The sequence below is a fragment of the Bos javanicus genome, chromosome 7, assembly GCF_032452875.1.
Source record: "Bos javanicus breed banteng chromosome 7, ARS-OSU_banteng_1.0, whole genome shotgun sequence".
NCBI lineage: Eukaryota > Metazoa > Chordata > Mammalia > Artiodactyla > Bovidae > Bos > Bos javanicus.
The window spans coordinates 21830288-21849090 of NC_083874.1; the positions used below are offsets into that span (position 1 = coordinate 21830288).

At 49.6% G+C, this 18803-nt stretch overlaps 1 protein-coding gene across 4 annotated transcripts in view; it reads left to right on the top strand.

The window, feature by feature from the left end:
• P4HA2 (prolyl 4-hydroxylase subunit alpha 2) overlaps positions 1–18803 on the top strand; it is a 70994-nt gene that overhangs the window by 24189 nt on the left and 28002 nt on the right. For 2 of the 4 annotated variants that reach the window (XM_061422849.1, XM_061422847.1), the window contains exon 1: positions 14493–14582. The gene's annotated coding sequence lies outside the window, so the exon portion shown is untranslated. Of the gene's footprint in view, positions 1–9962; positions 10093–14444; positions 14592–18803 lie in introns of those variants that run through there. The other 2 variants (XM_061422848.1, XM_061422846.1) reach the window with 2 other exon arrangements.

The following is an 18803-nucleotide window of genomic DNA, read 5'->3' on the forward strand; positions in this document are numbered from 1 at the left end:
ACATTTCTGGTAATGCAGGTTCACCGGTGATAAATTCTCTCAGCTTTTTTAAAAATTCAAAATATTTTTATTTCTCATTTATTTTATAGAGATAGTTTTTCTGGATATAGAATTCTTGGTTGATTTTTAATAGCATATTTAATATGCTATATATTTTTTATGTTTTCATGTTTTCTGGCTTACATGACTTCTGATGATTGATAAGTGTTCATTCTTATCATTGTTCCTCTTAATGTAACGTGTTTGTGCCTTTCATTGTTTTTAAGATGTTTTCTTTGGTTTTAAGAGATTTGATTATGATGTGCCTGGATGTGGTTTCCTTTGTATTTATCCTGGTTGAGGTTTTATAATCCTAAGCTTTTGGGGATGATGAGTTAATAATTTTTAAAATAAAATTTAGAATTTTAGTCACTATTTTATTTAAAGTTTCACCATAATCTCTTTCCTTTCCTTCTGGGACTCTAATTTTATGCATACTAGTCTGCCTGATATTGTTTCCAGGTCATTTCCCTGAAGCTCTGTTCACTTTTTTTCAGTCTATTTTCTTTCTGTGTTTGCATTTAAATGGTTTCTATTGACTTGATTTCAAGTTTATTGAACTTTTCTTTTGCAGAACCCAGTCTTAACGACTACCTGGTAAAACTTTCATTTTATAGATTACGTTTTTCAGTTCTAGAATTTCCATTTAGTTCTTTTTTACAGTTTCCATTTCTCTGCTGAGATGGCATATCTGTTCATTTATTATGTCCATCTTATCACTGAAAAATTCTTGAACATATTTATAATAGGTGTTTTAAAGTCCTTATCTGCTATTTCCAGTATCTGTGTTATCTCTGAATCTGTTTCTATTCTCCTGGCTATATATCATATTTTCCTGTGTCTTCATATGTCTGGTAATATTTGATTGTATGTTGGGAACTGTGGACAGTACATTGGTGAGTCTGGATTATGCTCTTCTTTATGGAGTGTTGAGTTTGTTTCATTGGGCAGTAAATCTACCAGAGGCTTAATTTGATCTTATTGAGGCTTTGTTAGGGCCTCAATAAGTAAAGTAATGTATTCTGTGTGGCTCAGTTCAGTTCAGTTGCTCAGTCGTGTCCAACTCTTTGTGACCTCATGGACTGCAGCACGCCAGGCTTCTCTATCCATCACCAAGTCCTGGAGCTTACTCAAACTCATATCCATTGAGTCAGTGATGCCATACAACCAGCTCATCCTCTGTTGTCCCCTTCTCCTCCCACCTTCAATCTTTCCCAGCCTCAGGGTCTTTTTAAATGAATCAGTTCTTTGCATCAGGTGGCCAAAGTATTGGAGTTTCAGCTTCAGCATCAGTCCTTCCAATGAGTATTCAGGACTGTTTTCCTTCAGGATAGACTGGTTGGATCTCTTTGCAGTCTAAGGGACTCTCAAGAGTCTCCTCCAACACCACAGTTCTATATGGCTCAGTTCAGTTCAATTCAGTCGCTCAGTCCTGTCTGACTCTTTGCGACCCCATGAATCACAGCACGCCAGGCCTCCCTGTCCATCACCAACTCCCGGAGTTCACTCAGACTCACGTCCATCGAGTCAGTGATGCCATCCAGCCATCTCATCCTCTGTCATCCCCTTCTCCTCCTGCCCCCAATCCCTCCCAGTATCACAGTCTTTTCCAATGAGTCAACTCTACACATGAGGTGGCCAAAGTACTGGAGTTTCAGCTTTAGCATCATTCCTTCCAAAGAAATCCCAGGGCTGATCTCCTTCAGAATGGACTGGTTGGATCTCCTTGCAGTCCAAGGGACTCTCAAGAGTCTTCTCCAACACCACAGTTCAAAAGCATCAATTCTTCGGCGCTCAGCTTTCTTCACAGTCCAACTCTCACATCCATACATGACCACAGGAAAAACCATAGCCTTGACTAGACGGACCTTTGTTGGCAAAGTAATGTCTCTGCTTTTCAATATGCTGTCTAGGTTGGTCTTTTAATTTCATGGCTGCAGTCACCATCTGCAGTGATTTTGGAGTCCCCAAAAATAAAGTCTGACACTGTTTCCACTGTTTCCCCATCTATTTCCCATGAAGTGATGGGACCAGATGCCATGATCTTTGTTTTCTGAATGTCTATATGGCTAGAGTGGCCCTATTCCTAAGGTATGGACTTTCTAAGATTTTAATTAAATGTTCAGGGTTTTCAGCAAGGTCTTTCCACCCTGGCCAGATCAGGTCTCAGCCTTGTGTGAACTCTGGAAGCTCTGTTTAGTTCACAGACTCAGAGTTTTTTTTTAACCCATCAGGCTTCAAAGAGTCTTTCTCTGCAACTGTGCAACTTAGACAAAGAGTGTATCTGGGCAGATTTCTAGAGCTCCTTCTCCATGCAGCTCCCTCCTTACTCTTTAATATCCTGCCCCACAAGTTCAGCCACCTCAGTAACCTCTATCTCTGATCTCTATTTCCTTTACTCATCTACTTTGCTCTGTTTGGGCTCCACTTCCTTCTGCCTTATTTTGGAAAATGCCCTAGGAAAAGAACTTTAGTGAAAGTGGAATTCACCTCTTGTGTTTCCTTTCTCTCAAGAATGAAGGTTGTTTGATGTCCAATGCCTGTAATCAGTTACTGTAAATGTTTTATCTAGCTTTGTATTTGTTTACAGTGGAGAAGTTAGTTTATTACCAGTTACTCACCCATGGTTGGAATCTAATAAAATTTTAAAAGAAGAAAGGAAAATAGGGAACCTTAATTCAGAATGTGGATGTGATGCCACAGGTGTCTGAGACTCTAAGCTGGAGCTGAAAACAGCTGGGCCAGTGGGGCCTATCCCTTGCCAGTATTTTCTAATCCGGTGTCAGAATTGAACCGAATAAAACTTCCAGTTCTGGCCATGGTGGCAGGTAGTATCAGAATAATACTCCTGCCAAAAACAATTAAGAAACTTGGATGAAATATAAAGGACAACTCTTTGAGGACATTGGAGAACAACTAATGCAGGTAAGAATTGAAGGATTATGATCCTTGAGAAACGGGAATAATGTGTAGTGAGTTTCACATTTACCCTGGCTTTTCCCCTGAAGATTTCCCACATTGCTGTGTGGAACAACTGGAACTTTCATACACTGCTGCTGGGAGAGTAATTTTGTACAACCATCTAGAAAAATGGTTGGAAGTAACAACTATAGCTAAATATGTGTATATCCTATGACCTAGCGATTCCACTTCTGGGTTTATATTCTACATAAGTGAATGTTTATTTCCACTAGGAAATAAGAATGTACGTGTGCAAATATATACAAAGCAGTTTTATTTAAAATAACTAAAAACTGGAAACAGTCCAAATGTTTGCCAACAATAGAATGGATAAATTATGATATATTCAAATAATGGAATACCTACAGCAATGAAATAGAATGATAGACCACCAAAAACAGCAAGATGGGGCACTACCACAACCATAATGTTGAATTTAAGAAGCAGACATAAAAGTATATAGTGTATAAGTTCACTTTTATAAAATTCAAAATCTGAAAAAAATAATCAAAGAAGAAAGAATAGTAGTCAACTTTGGGAAGGTTTATTGACTATCATCAGGTTACAAGGGACATTATGGAAATAGTCTATATCTTGATCTAAGTGATGGTAATATGAATTTACATGTATTTGAAACACATTGGGCTATATGTTAAGCAGTTTTCTTTTTGTTGATTATGTGTGTTTGTGTGTGTGTGTGTGCACTCGGTTGTGTCTGATTCAGGCAAGAATCCTGGAGTGGGTTGCCATTTCCTACTCCAGGGGATCTTTCCAATCTAGGGATCAAACCCACATCTCTTACGTAGTACCACCTGATTATATCTTAATACGTTTTTAAATAAAAGTTTAAAGTGGCCCTGGCTGCACATGCCATTCCATGCCTGCTGGCAGGAGTCTCTAAAGTTCAAGCAGCTTTCCAGTGGGCAGAAGGAGGCCCTGCCTGGCCAGCACAGGCTTCCATGTGAATTAGTCATCCCCCTCCCCCAGCCTTTTTGTTTTTTTATTTTTGGCCACACAGCATGGCTTGTGGGATCTTAGTTCCCCAACCAGGGCTGAACCTGGCCTCTCAGCAGTGAGAGTATGGAGTCCTAACCACTGGTTCAGTTCAGTTCAGTTCAGTCGCTCAGTCGTGTCTGACTCTTTGCGACTCCGTGAAGTGCAGCACGCCAGGCCTCCCTGTCCATCACCAACTGCCAGAGTCTACCCAAACCGCCAGGGAATTCCCCCACCCCAGCCTTTGGACCTTCTGTCTCCCAGACCTCCATTACTCCCCCTGGCTGACTTTTCAGAGGCCCAAACCCCACTCCCTTAACTGACCACTAGGAGGTGAGATACCCCTCTGCAGGTTCCCTCAGCCCCTGTGACTCATCATCAGTTTTCTTGTCTGTGTCATTGCCCCCTCCCCCGCCAAAAAAGAACCCCATTAGCTCTGTCAAAGGCTGTTGTCAGACTCACCTCAGCTCTGTGTCTGTCCCTGGGCACCGAGGACTTGGCACCGAGAATGTGTCAGCAATTATTTATTGACCTACTGAAAGTAAGTGAGGGTGTAGAAGGCTTCTGAATTAGCCTTAGGCTGAGTGATCCTATTGTGAAAGAAAGCAGATAGGCCTGGCTGCCCCTCAGTATAGCCAGGGCAGTCCCGAAACTAGGTAGGTCTCTGAGCTGGACCCTCAAGTGTAGGCTGCAGGCAGCTTTCCCAAAGTCCATGTCTTCCTCCTGGCTTGGTGCTCCCATAGATTGAATCCAACCAAAAGTCATAGGGCAGGAGCATCTGCTGTGTCATCATGTAGGTTGGCAGTCAGGAGCACAAAGCAGGAGGGGAGAGACAGACAAGGGTCTGAAGGAGCAAGCAGAAGTGTTCTCCTCAGATGCTGTCTGTGAAGTGTTAGGTTCCACTCCCTGGAACGGAGAGAGTGCTCCATCCCTTAGCTGCCCTATCAGAGAAGCACTTGGAGCATCAGGGGAACCCAAAAGAGGACGGCCCATCCCTTCTCCTGTGGCCCCTCTCTTCAAGGAATCACCTCAATAGGAGCCATGATATTCTATGCACGCTCAGAGTCCTATCAGCGGCCTCCTGATCTCCTTACCTAACTTCACTGAGCTACTGGCCCTTGGGTTTTCTTTAGGCCTACTGGATCCTCTGGCCTGAGGCTCCCCCCAGGCTGCAAGTCAACTTAACTGGCTGTGAAGGGCCTTGGTCACCCATGGTACTCTCTCTGCCTTTCCCACTACCAGAGGTCCTAGCATTGGAGGTATTCCATATGGCCTGGAAAACATCTCTATCTGCCCATGTTTATAGTTGCTCCTGTTTATGCAGTTCTAGGCAAGAGCTCCCGTTAAACCTTGGCAGGTTGTAGGAATAGAGCCCAAGATCAAGAACTGAGGGGCTTTTTGAGCAAAACTGGGACTGCTCCTTTAACTGGGTGGCCCATGGTGGGTTCCACGCGCCCTCTGCTGGCCATCCTCATTTTTGCAGCTGGAGCTGTTGGGGCAAGACCAGAGCAGCAGAATTCTTCCAAAGAGATTTGAGGCCTCATTGCATGTCAGCCCAGGGACACAGATAACTGCTCTTGTTCTGGGATGAAGTAAAGAAAAAAAATTCCAGGTCTTGATGAAGGTAACGGGTCAGCCTCGCCTAGATGTATTTGGTGACTGTTGGAATGAGAGAATAAAGCTTGCTCCCGAGACTATTGACACATGACCGTGTCTGATGGCCAGACACTGCATGATAGCCACGTCTCTACCTTCACTCTTCAGCCAGGGAGATACCCTGTCCAAACTATCCCTGCTCGCCTTGGAGGTGTGATTCCTGCGGGTGACAGAAGCGGACATCTTTCTGATTCCAAGCATCAATTGACTGGTTCACGGTTAGGGATAAAGTCAGATTCTGGTTCAATGTTAACATTAAGTTGTGAAACAGAGTCAAGGCTAAGGGCACAGCCAAAGTACAGAGCACAGAATCTTCTCCTTCTCGTGTGAGAGGCCAAGTCCCACAAGCTTGTGCACGCGTGCACACCTCTATGTGCCTGTGTGCATGTGCCTGCGTGTCCAGTGGGTAAGGATCCTCCCACCAAAGGCTGTGGCCAGGTCAGTCAAGCTTCTCACAGGTTCATGCGAATGATGGACACAGGGAAAAATGTAGAAAACTACAAAAAGTAAAATTGTGAATATGAAATGCTAGTAACTATAACATTATGTCATGGAGACTAGTTAACTGCGACTCAGCCGTGTTTTTACTGGGTAAGTACAAAATGTGCTTGTATGAGATGTGAGTGTGCTGGAGTAAGTTTGATGTGGTGTGGAGTGGTGAGGGGCTCCAGAGGAATGAATGCCTTGGCCTCCCTGTGGAGGGTCAGAGTCTGGAGCAGCGTTCCTTGGACAGAGGACGGGGCTCACCAGCAAGATCAGATGACTGCGTCTCCTCAAGGCGCTGGGGGAGAGTCAGAGCCACAACCACAGCTGATACAGGCCGGGTGGCTGAGGGCTGGAGAGAGCCCACAGGAGGGATTGGACTCCTAAAGGCCTCATCCACAAGGGTGACTCAGGATCCTGTGATTGTGTGGAAGCAGACATACCAAATCATACAACTGTTTTGTACAAATCAGCAAAGAATACCCCATTTGCAATTCATTTTATTTCTATCTACTGGTACATTGTCATAAATAATCAAATCTACAATGTCTGTGACGGGAATGGAGCCCCAGGCTCGTGCAGTACAGACTTTGCACAACTTGACTGGGCCAGGGTCACTCGTGGATGGATATCCACCTCATTCCGGACAGAATATGAGGTGCCTTAGAAACATGCATCACTAGAGCAGAAGTGCATTCACTTAAAAATAGGAGCGTGGCGGGGGGAATGAAGCACAGGGTGAGGAAGGGTGATGTTAGTTAGTGCCAAGACCATGATTAACTGGGTGGTTTGTGGAAGGAGCCTCATGATGGGGGAAACCAGACGCTGTGATTAAGGATTCCATATCAGTCTGAAACTCTCAAGGGTGCTGCTATGATCTCTAGGGGTAACCAACCCTCTCCCCGTTCTCGTGTTTTCTGAGGGCTGCCATTGTTTTCTTTTAGCAAGACCTACTTTGGGGTGGCAGGGTCAGGGGAGCCAAGGATGAAAAGACCTTGTTCTGGGTGTGAATTAGGGCCTCAGCCTGAAGAAGGAGCACAGAATGGGGAGCAGAACTTTCAATAAATATTTGCTGAATAAATGAATGAACATAGGCTTCCTGGTCTACCTCCTTATTAATTCTTAAATCTGCCAGCTTCTTTCTCTATGCATTGCCATTCCCTACTTGAGATCAGCATCAGCTGTCATGTAGACCCTACACCACCCCCATCCCCAGTCACTCCCAGGCTCTGCTCCCCCTTCTCTTCCTCCGGACAGCAGGCAGACAAGATGCTCTCCCTAGATCCCAAATGGGATCCTGCTCCTCCCTAGCTTTCACCCTGGGGTGGCTGCCCCCTGCCCTCAGCATCATATCCAAACCCATTTTGGGGGCCCACGAAGTCAAGGGTGCTCTGTCCCGAGGACAATGCAGTCTCACCTCTTGTTTCTCCTGTGCCCTCTGCTCTACTGGCTTCCTGATATTTTGACAAGGACTAAAAAAAAAAAAAAATAGTAAAACCACTGAATGTTCAGCCTTTTAAACAGTAGCTAAGTCAGATGTTCGAGAGCTATCCCCACTCTCACCTCATCCTCACTCATCCCTAATCCCTCCCCCAGCCCAAGGCTGGGGGAGGAGAGACAGGATGACAGTGGGAGTAGGATGGGGCTCTGTGTTGTAATAACAATAATTTTAAAAACATATTTCTAATATCAGGATTTCTAAGCACTGCACCTAGCTAACTCCTGGCCCTCTGGGTACCGGCACCAGCCCAGAAGCTTCTTGCTCAAGATGGAAGTGGGACGAGTGTGGTGAGGAGGGAAGACCAAGTCTAAGCCCGTTGTCTCCACCCTGAGGGCCTGCCCTGGACCTGCTGGGTAATTATAGCTCGCAAGGCCCTGGATGCCTTTCTCCACCCTGTAATGACAGCCCAGCTTGTGCTTGCATTGCTGTCTTGAGTTGCAAGGGTCCATGGAGGAGGCAGCTAGGAGGGGAATTGTAGCCATTCCACTGGGTCTGTCTCATTTTTGCATGCACCAAGTGGACGCTCTGGGGGGACCCACTTGGCCCTGTCCAGGGCTGGCACCGCAGGCTCCTGGGGATTCTGCCAGATTCTCTGCATCTACCCTAGGGTCCTACACCAGGCTGTAAGAGCAGACTACCTGCGAGGCCCTAATTCTGAAGCAGTAGGGCCACCACTGGGCTTCCCAGGTGGTGCTAAAGGTAAATAACCTGTCTGCCCATGCAGGAGACATATGAGATATGGGTCTGATCCCTGGGTCAGGAAGATCCCCTGAAGGAGGGCATGGCAACCCACTCCAGTATTCTTGCCTGGAGAATCCCATCGACAGAGGAGCCTGGTGGGCTATACAATCCATAGGGTCACAGAGTCGGACACGACTGAAGCCACTTGGCATGCACGCAAGGCCACCACTAGGTGGCCCCACTCAAGCTGCACTTCTTGCCCTCTCTCCCCGGCCCTGAGTCAAGCTATATCTAGTCTTTTCTTGGTCCCTAAAGGGAGGAACCTGGAGAGGAGGGTTGGACCCAAAGTCCAGGTGCGTGCTGACTGTGTTGAAGGGTACAGATGTATGTCAACATGCACAATAGCCTCTGCGGCACTGATCTCAGGAACCCTGCTCTGGGGAATTCCATGGAGGGACCAGGCGCTCATAAACCCTGGCCACGTTTCCGGCTATTGTGGTAGTTTCCAGTCTGGGAGACCTCCTGCTTCCCAGGTCAGGGATCACAGGTGAGTGGGGAAAGGCAGGAGAAGGGCAGGCTCAGGATGCCTCTTCAGACCCCTGCCTTTTAGAGCAGGGGTCCTCAGCGTTTTTGGCACCAGGGACCAGTTTTTGTGGAAGACAACTTTTCCATGGATGAGGAAGGGGAATGTTTTCGGGATGATTCAAGCACATTATATTTATTGTGCACTTTATTTCTCTTATTATTACATTATGATATATAATGAAATAATTATACAACTAACCACAATGCAGAATCATAAGGCATTAGATTCTTCTAAGGAGCGCACAACCTAGATCCCTCACATGCACAGTTCTTGGTAGGGTTCATGCTTCTGTGAGAATCTAACAGGACACAGAGGTCAGGCGGTAACGTGAGCGATGGGGAGTGGCTGTAAATACAGATGAAGCTTCACTACTCACCCTTCTGCTATGTGGACCGGTATGGGTCCTTAGCTCAGGGGATGGGGACCCCCTGGGTTTAGAGCAAAAGGCTGCATCACACCTGCCTTCCCATTCATCCAGTTACCTGTCTGTCTAGCACAGATATTTTTGTCATCTCTTTCTGGAGAGATGCCAGGTCCTTCTATGGGGTGGGGGTGGTGGGTAGACATGTCTAGCCTGCTTTGAAGAGCCATTGGCCAGGGTTACCACTTAGAGACAGCGTGGGGGAAGGGTTTCATTTGGTGATGCCCCAAATGAAACCAGGCTGGGGTCAAAGTTGGCAGTCACCTGATCTTGAGCCCAAGAAGGGTTTCTAAGACTGGGACTAGGTGGGCGTCCGTTCACCTGCCAGTTTTCCCCACTAGACAGAGCCCCTTTGATCTTCATGGTCCCTGAACCCCTAGCCAGGGCCTCAGCTGGTGCCCATCAAATGTTTGTGGAGTGAATGCACGAATGAATAGGATAGAGCCATTACCAGAAGGGAGGTGTGGCTTTATTTACACAGCAGATTTGGGAGGAAGGGGGTGTGACATGGCTGCTCAAAGTGACTCTTGATTTATTAAGTGACCCAAAATGTGTGTACTTAGTGAAGCCTGTGGAGGCCACATTAGTGGGACATGTCCATTTATTCATTCCTGTATTTTTCTTTCCCACTCTCTATCTAGGTTCTGGGTTCTAGGCTCTGTGCTGGACCTGGAGACACAGTGATAAACAGGCCAGAAGCAGCCCCCATCCCTAGGAAGGCAAAGTGGTGAAGGATGCGGACATGACAGTCAGATCATCCTGATTACCCAGGTGAGTCCAAAGTCCAACAGTAAGTAGCCTTCTATGAGACAGAGGAGGAGTAGAAGGAGACACTTAGGAACGACTGGGGCCCAGGACACTGAGGCTCTGTTGGGGCCTCAGTCAGCCTTTTGGCTACAGTTTTATGGAACAAGGCTTTAAGGAGACACCCATCCCTTCATGTAGTTGTGAAATATTTATTGACTCCCAGTTTTGTGTTAGCTGCTGAGGATGTGATGATTGACAAAAACACACGTTGTTTATGTAGTCCTGGAGACCCCAGGCCAGCGTGTGTGTGTGTGTGTGTGTGTGTGTGTGTGTGTGTGTGTGTAGTGGTGGGCAAGGCAGGGGGAACAGACATTAAACTAAACAATCATTCAACTATAGCAACTGCTGCAAGTGTTACAAAGCATGTAGGGCATGAAAGGCTATTACAGGAGGTTTTGACCTGGTCAGGGAAGCGAGGAAATTCCTTCTGGGAGGATCTGAAGGATTTAATTGGGGAGGAGGGACATTTTGCTAGAGAGAAAGAAAAGAATGTGCAAAGGCCTGGGAGTGGAATGGGGAGGGGAAATGGCCAGTTAGAGGGCCTGGAGGGGAAAGTCAGTGCGGGTGGAGAAGTGAGCAGAGGCCAAACCATTCGCGGCCTTGTGGGTCACTTTGAGGACTTTTTTCCTGAGAACAATGCAGTTTACTAAGCTGAAAGTGATGGGTTCAGAGCTGCATTCTGAGGAGGTCACTGTATGGAAGAGAGACGGGAGGAAGCAATGGAGGGGGCGGTCAGCTGGGAAACTGCTGCAGTCATTCAAGGGCGAGAGGATGGAGACCCGGGCTGCAGGACTCATTTTGCCCCAGATAAAACCTAATTCGCAACTCTCACGTTTTGCCTTTTTTTTTTTTTTTTAAGTACATATCTCTTTGATATTTAGACGCCTGTGCCAAGTTATTAAAGGATGGCATCCCATGGTCATATATTAAAAAAAGCAAAGAGGATGGAGAAAAATGAGTGGATTAGAAAGAGATTTAGGTGGTAGAATTGAACAGACGTGGGATATGGAAGGACACAGCCTGGGCTAGGGAAGAGGGAAGTGCTGAGGGTGATTCCCAGACTTCCAGTGAGGTAACTGGGGGTGGGGGTGGGAGTGGGTTCCCCAGTGAGGCAGGGAGTACCAGAGGCATGGAGCAGGAGAAGGGGAGAGAGCATGAACTCCACGTTGGGCATGCTTTGACTGAGGAACCTGTGAACACTCAGCAGAGATGTAGACTGTGCAGCCAGTCTGGAGTTCAGGAGTCAGGGGCAAGGGTAGGGAGACAAATGTGCTTCATCTGTGTGTAGCAAGAAGTTCTAGTAAGAAAGAGAATAGGAAAGTAGAGTGCCTAGGCCTGAACTCTAGGGAACCCCTAGACTAATAGGGAGGGAGGGGGATGAGGTTGGGGCGAAAATGGGCAGACTTGGCCAGAGAGGATAGTGTGGGACAAGAGTGTTTCCGGGAGGCAGTGACCAAAGGCTGCTGGGTGTCAGGTGGTGCTGGGGGCTTTGTCAAATGAGGACTGGAGAGTGGGCTGTTGAATTTAGACTTGGAGGTTACGGAGAATTTGTTTGGTTTTGTGAGGGGGACAGAAGGCCCACTGCAGGGTTCTGAGGTTTGGGAGAAAAGTGAGGACAGATTGCTCTTTCAGAGAATTTTGCTGTGGTTGAGAAGGAGAGAGATACTGCAGTAGCTGGTGAGGTCTAATGCGGTTTTGTTTCCATAGTGAAAGTGAAAGTCGCTCAGTTGTGTCCGACTCTTTGTGACCGCATGGACTATACAGTTCATGGAATTCTCTAGGCAAGAAGACTGGAGTGGGTAGCCTTTCCTTCCCCAGGGGATCTTCCCAACCCAAGTATCGAACCTTGGTCTCCTGCATTGCAGACAGATTCTTTACCAGCTGAGCCACAAGGGAAGCCCTTTACTGTTTCCATAGTTGCTGCTAAGTCGCTTCAGTCATGTCCGACTCTGTGCGACCCCATAGACCGCAGCCCATCAGGTTCCTCTGTCCCTGGGATTCTCCAGGCAAGATCACTGGAGTGGGTTGCCATTTCCTTCTCCAATGCATGAAAGTGAAAAGTGAAAGTGAAGTCGCTCAGTCGTGTCCAACTCTCAGCGACCCCATGGACTGCAGCCTACCAGGCTCCTCTGTCCATGGGATTTTCCAGGCAACAGTACTGGAATGGGGTGCCATTGCCTTCTCCGGTTTCCACAGTAGAGGTCTGAAAATATTTTTTAAAATATTTATTTATTTATTTGGCTACACTGGGTCTTAGTTGCAGCACACAGGATCTAGTTCCCTGAACAGGGATTGAACCTGGGTCCCCTGCATTGGGAGCACGGAGGCTTTAGCCACAGGACCACTAAGGAGGTCCCAAGGCCTGTCAATATTTATAGGTCAAGGGGTGGAGCCATTTGAGAGGAGGAGGTTGAACATTCAAGATAGAGAAGGGATGATCCATCCAGCAAGCTCCTGAGAAGGGGGAGAGGATGGGAGGACCTGGGCAAACAGAGGGAGGCTCCCCGTGGTATAACAAGGTAGAGTAGAGGCAGGAAAGTCTCTCTGTTTGGTTTTAGTTGAGCTCTGGGGAGATCAGCTGGTGGCTGAGGAAGGCCAGAACAGTGGTTCACTCCGTGTTTTATGTGTTGTGTGTATTTCTGTGTGTGCTCAGGCCTTCCCCAGGTCTGGGCTGCCAGCCTGGACGGTGTGCCACAGGGAATATCCCCGCACTTGTCTGGGCGGAGGCTGGGCACCTCCCACTCCGGGCTAGCTCCCTGATGAGATTCTCAGACAGTGTTTCCCCTCATTCATGAGCAGAAAGGTTCACAGAACAGGCGTGGGAACCTGCTCTGTGGCCAGGGCCTCCGCTAGCTCAGGCCGAGATTTGCAGCATCCCTGCCTTCACTCCCTCCCAGACTGGATTGGCTGAAAGTGGCGTCCACTATTTTTGGCCCGTATTGTATATAAGGGCTCGGGAAAAACAAAGGTTGACTCCAATGTGCCCCCCTGCCCACCCCCCGCTTTGACCAGTCTTCGATGGTCTCCCTTCTCATCAACCTATTCAGCCACACATTTCATCACCAGGAGTGCCGTATCCAGGAGCTGGGGACAGCCTGAATCCCTTTGGGAACCTGGTCCTGGGGGTGGATCCCAGATCTTTTTCAGGTCCTTCTCCACTGTTCCCTTCCCTGATAATCCAGCTCCAGGGCCGGGTGACCCCAGACCCCGTCACCTGATGGTGATGATGATGGGGAGGCGAGGGTAGGAGCGGTATATCCAGCAGGACCACCGAGGAAACGGGCCTGAGCTGGGGCCAGGGGAGTCGGCCAGCATCCAGGGATGCTCCCCCCACCGCACTAATCTCCGGTCGTGCGCTCCTCTCTAGCTGCCCAGGGGGCGGGGGAGGAGGGCGGGCAGAGTCCCACAAGGGAGCGCCGAGGGGAGGCGGGCGCCGCGTACGTGCGGCGAGCGGCCGGCCGCATGAAGGGCGCGGGCGGCCGGCCCCCGCCGCGTCCCGGGCCCGCTCCCGGCTCCCCGCTCCCGGCTCCCGCGCGGCCGGGCGGCCCGGGTCTTCCCGGGGATCGCCGGCGGTGGCGCCCCCGGCTGAGGCTGTCGGGGCGCGGAACCGGGGGCCTGGGACGCGCGGGGGGTGCTGGTGGGAGCGGGGTTGGGGGTGGGCGGGAGGTAGGGAACCCGGGGGGAGAGGGAGGTGGGGACGTGGCGGCGGCTCAAGCGGGCGGAGCCGGCAGCGGCGGGAGGTGGAGCCGCCCAGGAGGAGGTGCCGAGTGGGCCCGGCGCCGCCGCGGGAGGTTCTGGAAACGCCGGGAGCGGCGCGTGTCCGGGTGAGCGTCCCGCCTGCCTGGCAGCCCGGTCCGCCGCGGGGCTCGGGTACCGGCCGGGGTCACCGGGCCGAACCTTCTGCCCGCGCGGGGCCGGCAGCTGGGGGCCGGGGGTCGCGCCGTCCGGGCCGCAGCCCCGCGCCGTCCGCCCTGTTTCTGCACCCGCATGGGTTCCTGTCCCGTCGCCGAGTCCCCTCCCCGAGATAAGGGCGGTGAGGTCAGCGGCGCCTTTCCTGCCGGTCCCTTCGGGGCGGTCGGACCGGGTGGGGAGAGTGGCCGCCCCGAGGGTCAGGCTCCCGGGAAGGGGCGGCCCGGCCCCAGGGCACCCGGAGCTTGGAGGAGGCAGGGGCGCCGGGCAGGCCTCTAGGGGCCGCTTGGTGTTAGGTCCACCTTCCTCCATCCAGATGCTTGGGAGTCTGTAGCCTTGGCCTGTTTGGTTCCCATTAAGACAGGCTATTGGATGATAAAGTTTTTTTTTTTTTTTCTTCTCTCCAGTTTTGCCTCAGCAGCCGCGGAGACTTGTAACTAGTTAACTAATTCAAGAAACGAACCCTTCAGTGTTAATCAGAAACTGCAAGGAGTTGCTGGCCTAGTGGGGCACGTGGACTGGAGACCAGGAAAGGCCAGGCCCCGGTCAGTGTGGTGAGTGCTGTGCTCAGAGGGAGCACTGGACTGTGGGTACTTGGTAGAGGACAGGATGCTTCAGGCCAGAGGACTTCCTGGAGGAGGTGACCCATGAGCTGGAGTGGTCAGATGAAGGTTGAGTAAAGGGTAACCCAGACAGAGGAATAGCCTGTGTGAATGGAAGCTGACCTGGGCACTCTAGAGGAAGCAAGGAAATGGGGGGAGGGACGCTTTAGTGGATAGCTGCCTACAGACCCTACAGTGCCTGGTATTGTGTCCTGTATGTGGAGGGTGTTCAGTGAACCCTTGCAGCATGAATGTGGATGCGGAGTTTCCTTTTACAGGGCAGAGGCCCCTGGTCTCTGTTTTCGAATTGACACCTTTCAGATGGAGAAGAATATCAAAGTCCCTCCCAAGGCTGAGGCTGGTGTCTTCTGCTGTAGAGTGATACCTGAGGCTTGTGCTGCTTGATGTAAACAATCTGAAGCTCAACAACCTCAGCCCTTTTGGAGGAGATCCTGGCCCTGAGATCAAGAGTTGGGGAACATTGCTTTTGCAGCTTAGGGCATTCTCAGATGTTCCTGATTCTGCAGAGATCCACTGTCCCCCTAAGAATTTAGAGAACAGTTTTGAAAGCTGCTGCCCATGTCACATCTGGGATAGCAGATTCCATGATTTAATTCTGTTAAATGAACCGTGGTTTCCTTTGGCTTGTGCTCAGAGAGTCTCTGAAGCTTCCAGGATGCAGTTTCTCACTTTGTTCTGGGCTTCCAGGTCCAGCCTCTCTGTTCACTTCTCCCTACTCATAGTATATTTGGGCTTTGTATCATTTTATTCTTGAGCCTCATTTGTAGACGGCCAACTCTGTCCACTGTGTGGCCCAGCCAAGGAAGCCACGTAGCAAAGATGGGGTGAGTTGGCTGGGGGCCTCATCCCAGAGATGCTGTCATACTGGGCCACCCTAGTTCTCTGAGAGATCTGCAGGCAGACATGGTGGCAACTGAGCATTATCTGTGGCTTGTGATAGGCCCTTCTATCCTGTCTAATGCTCTGAAATGGTGTACCCCAGAGAGTGCCTACTTTGTCACTGCTTTAGCCTGGCCGATCTCTGTTCATTCCTGGAGTATCTCCTGTGTACTTTTGCTTACAGTGTGCCTGGGGCTGGAATGAGGGAGGAGGGGGAGGAGACAATGATGGTGGTATAGTCCTTGCCCATGGGTAACTCATAATTTCTCTGAGATTGCTGCTTCGTGCTGGCAGCTGGTCACATGCCAAGGAGGAGCTAAGAGTGTGAGCGTTCATGAGGAGCGACTGCATGGGTACAGCCCTGAGGAATGAGTAGGGTAGCAAATCTAGGGTCTGCTCATTTCCTGAGAGAACCTCCCTTTTTGACTCTGCCCTCCCACATCCTTGGGAGGGCCTGAGACTGGATGTTAAGACCTTGGCCAGTGTGTGGCCACGCTGGCCATGGTGTGCGTTGGGCTGTTGGGTGTGTCCCTGGCTCCTGGGATCTGTCTAAAGTTTAATTTTATGCAGATGGAGGTTGGCAGGAAATGCTGTGATGCAGGCACGTGCAAGCCCAGACAGGGTGCTGAAGTGAGAGTTAAACTTCGAAAAATCTAGCAATTTTTTTGGACTTTTGAAGTGCTAGGGTGGGACATGAGTTTGTTCTTGAGCAGAGAGGGCTGGTGGCCCCTGTGGTCGCTGGGTTTGAGCTGCGGATGTGGAATGAGGGATATCGTTTTTATTCTCAGAAGGAGCAGAGGGGGCTGAAAAGTCTGGATTAGACTTCTTGGAGATCTAGGAGAAAGTGTTTTAAGTGGTGTCATTGCAGGGCAGAGGGTTATAAATGTTTGGGTAGTGAATTCTTCACTTTCACTTTTCACTTTCATGCATTGGAGAAGGAAATGGCAACCCACTCCAGTATTCTTGCCTGGAGAATCCCAGGGATGGGGGAGCCTGGTGGGCTGCCGTCTATGGGGTCGCACAGAGTCGGACACGACTGAAGCGACTTAGCAGCAGCAGCAGCAGCAGCAGCAGCAGCAAATTCTCCAGCTCACTGGATGTGACTCTGATCACAGACCAACATCTGCTCTGGACGTTTCAGGAAGTGTTTGCTAGAATATACCCTGCTCTGTACCTGGCACTCTTGAGGGCCCAGGGTGTGGCCAAGATCCTGAGACCTGGTATTTGTAGGAACTCAGAGTGTGCAGGCCAGAGACATAGGAATAGGTGAGATTCCAGAGTGTAGATCCGGTCACCTGTTTTTTCCCAGAGAACTTTCCTTCCTTGGTGAGAGAGCCAGTGATTGGCCAGTGGTGTGCTGCTTTAGGCCTGACTCCACCCTCTCCTTAATCTCTTTTGACACTCTTGGGACGTGGAGGTTCTCCAATTTCTGTTTCGTTCTCATCTTCACTGTCTCATAGACTGGACCTGCTTTCCCTCCAGGGGTCAGCTGCTTCAGGTCTGTTGCCATCCCTCTAGTACCCTTGGTGCTGATGACTGGTGGAAGTTGTGCCTGGTGCTAGGCTGCCCGCTGACATGTCATCACATTCAGTCTTCAGAACAGCCCTATGAGATGTTATCACTGTTAAATAGATGGGAGAACTGAGGCTCCAAGACTGTAACTTGGAACTGTAACTCCTTCGACTGTAACTTGTCTAAGGTTCTGAAACCCGGAAGTGATTGTGGAGCTGAGCTTTAACTCTGGGACTCTCTGACTCCAGGGTTGGTGTGTCTGCCTGCTCGACTGTGTTGTCTTGTCCTGAGCTGGGCCTCTTGGTCACCTGTGAGTGCTGTGAGTGCTCCTCCCAGACGGCAGGAGTGACTGCTCACTTGAACTGGAGGCGCCATGCTTATTGTCTTTCTGAGCCCATGTTGCTGTCTGCCTTCTGCTGGGATCCAGCCATGGGTATCATAAGGCTGCTTTGTGAATCACAATAAAGTCTTTGACTTGGGCAAGCCTGTTCTGCTAGGCCGAAGTGTGGCTCCTCCTTTTGGGAAGTCCTTAGGATGCTATATGGCAACAGATGTTACTGAGTAGGATCGAAGGCGGCAATAAATAGTGGAATATATGTTTTGGCTTTGAGTCTGAGCTCTGCCATTGATTTGCTGTAGCATGTGAGTTGAGCAGCTTCAGTTATGTATTTTACATATCTCTATCTGAAATGGGGATGAAAATCTGTCTAGTTTACAAGGTGTTGGTGAGGATTAGATGGTAGAAGTGAAAGATTTTTGGAAACATGAATAGTGGTTAGCTTAGCCTAGTTCCCAGAAAACAGATCTTAAGTGCTTGATGCTCTGTTAGAAGGTACAGTTGCAGAGTAGCAAGTGTAAGGGAAAAGAAAAGTGCAGCTGAGAAGGAAGGGGAGCATATCCAAGGTGGTGCTGTAGCAAGCTGGCCAGTCTGCACAGAGGTGCTCTAGTTGTTCAGCTGTGCAGGGCATCTCTGGGTGAGCTCTGCTGCTTCTCAGTGGAGGCCTGGAGAGGGGATTTATCTGCCAATGTCCTCTTGTTTCTGTTTTTCATTGGTCACAGTTGCCCAAGGAGGAGTTATTTCCGCCCACCCCCTGCAACCCTGCTCAGTCCTCATTTGCACTCCCAGGCCCTCTAGCAGTCCCCAGAGAGGCCAGCAAGGCACTTCACTGGAGTTTAGAAGTTGCAGGAAGTGTCTGAGATTTGGAGCCTGCGCGGTGTCCTTCACTGGGTCTGAGGTAGAGCAAGTGGCCCAGGAGGCAGGTGAGGCCAAGAGAGTACAAGGTGGTCCTGTAGATGCATCCAGTATAGCAGTGTGGGGGTCTTCTTCTTTCCCGTAGTTCCTCATAAGTTAGTCTTGCCTAGACTGCTGAGTCTTTGCCAAGACTCTGATCGAAAACCCAGCTGGCTTTTGTATGTTGATTTGTACAGCCTTGTCTGCTACTTTGTTGTCTAGTTACTGAAGCAGGAGCCTTGTGATTTTGAGGGTACCCACGTGGGTAGTACAAGTCAGCATGTCCAGGTGCTGGATAGAGAGACTACGGTCATCCCTCCCTGTCTGCAGATGTGACACCCATCGATGCCGACTGTACAATGCCTAGTGTATAAGGGACTTGAACATCCGTGGATGCTGGTGTCTGTGGGGTCTCCTGGAACCAATCCCTTGTGGATCCTCAGGGACAGCTGCATAAGGAGAGATATGCAGGAACATTTAGGCTTCTGTAGGTTCTCAGTGAAGGAGATTGTTTTTCATGT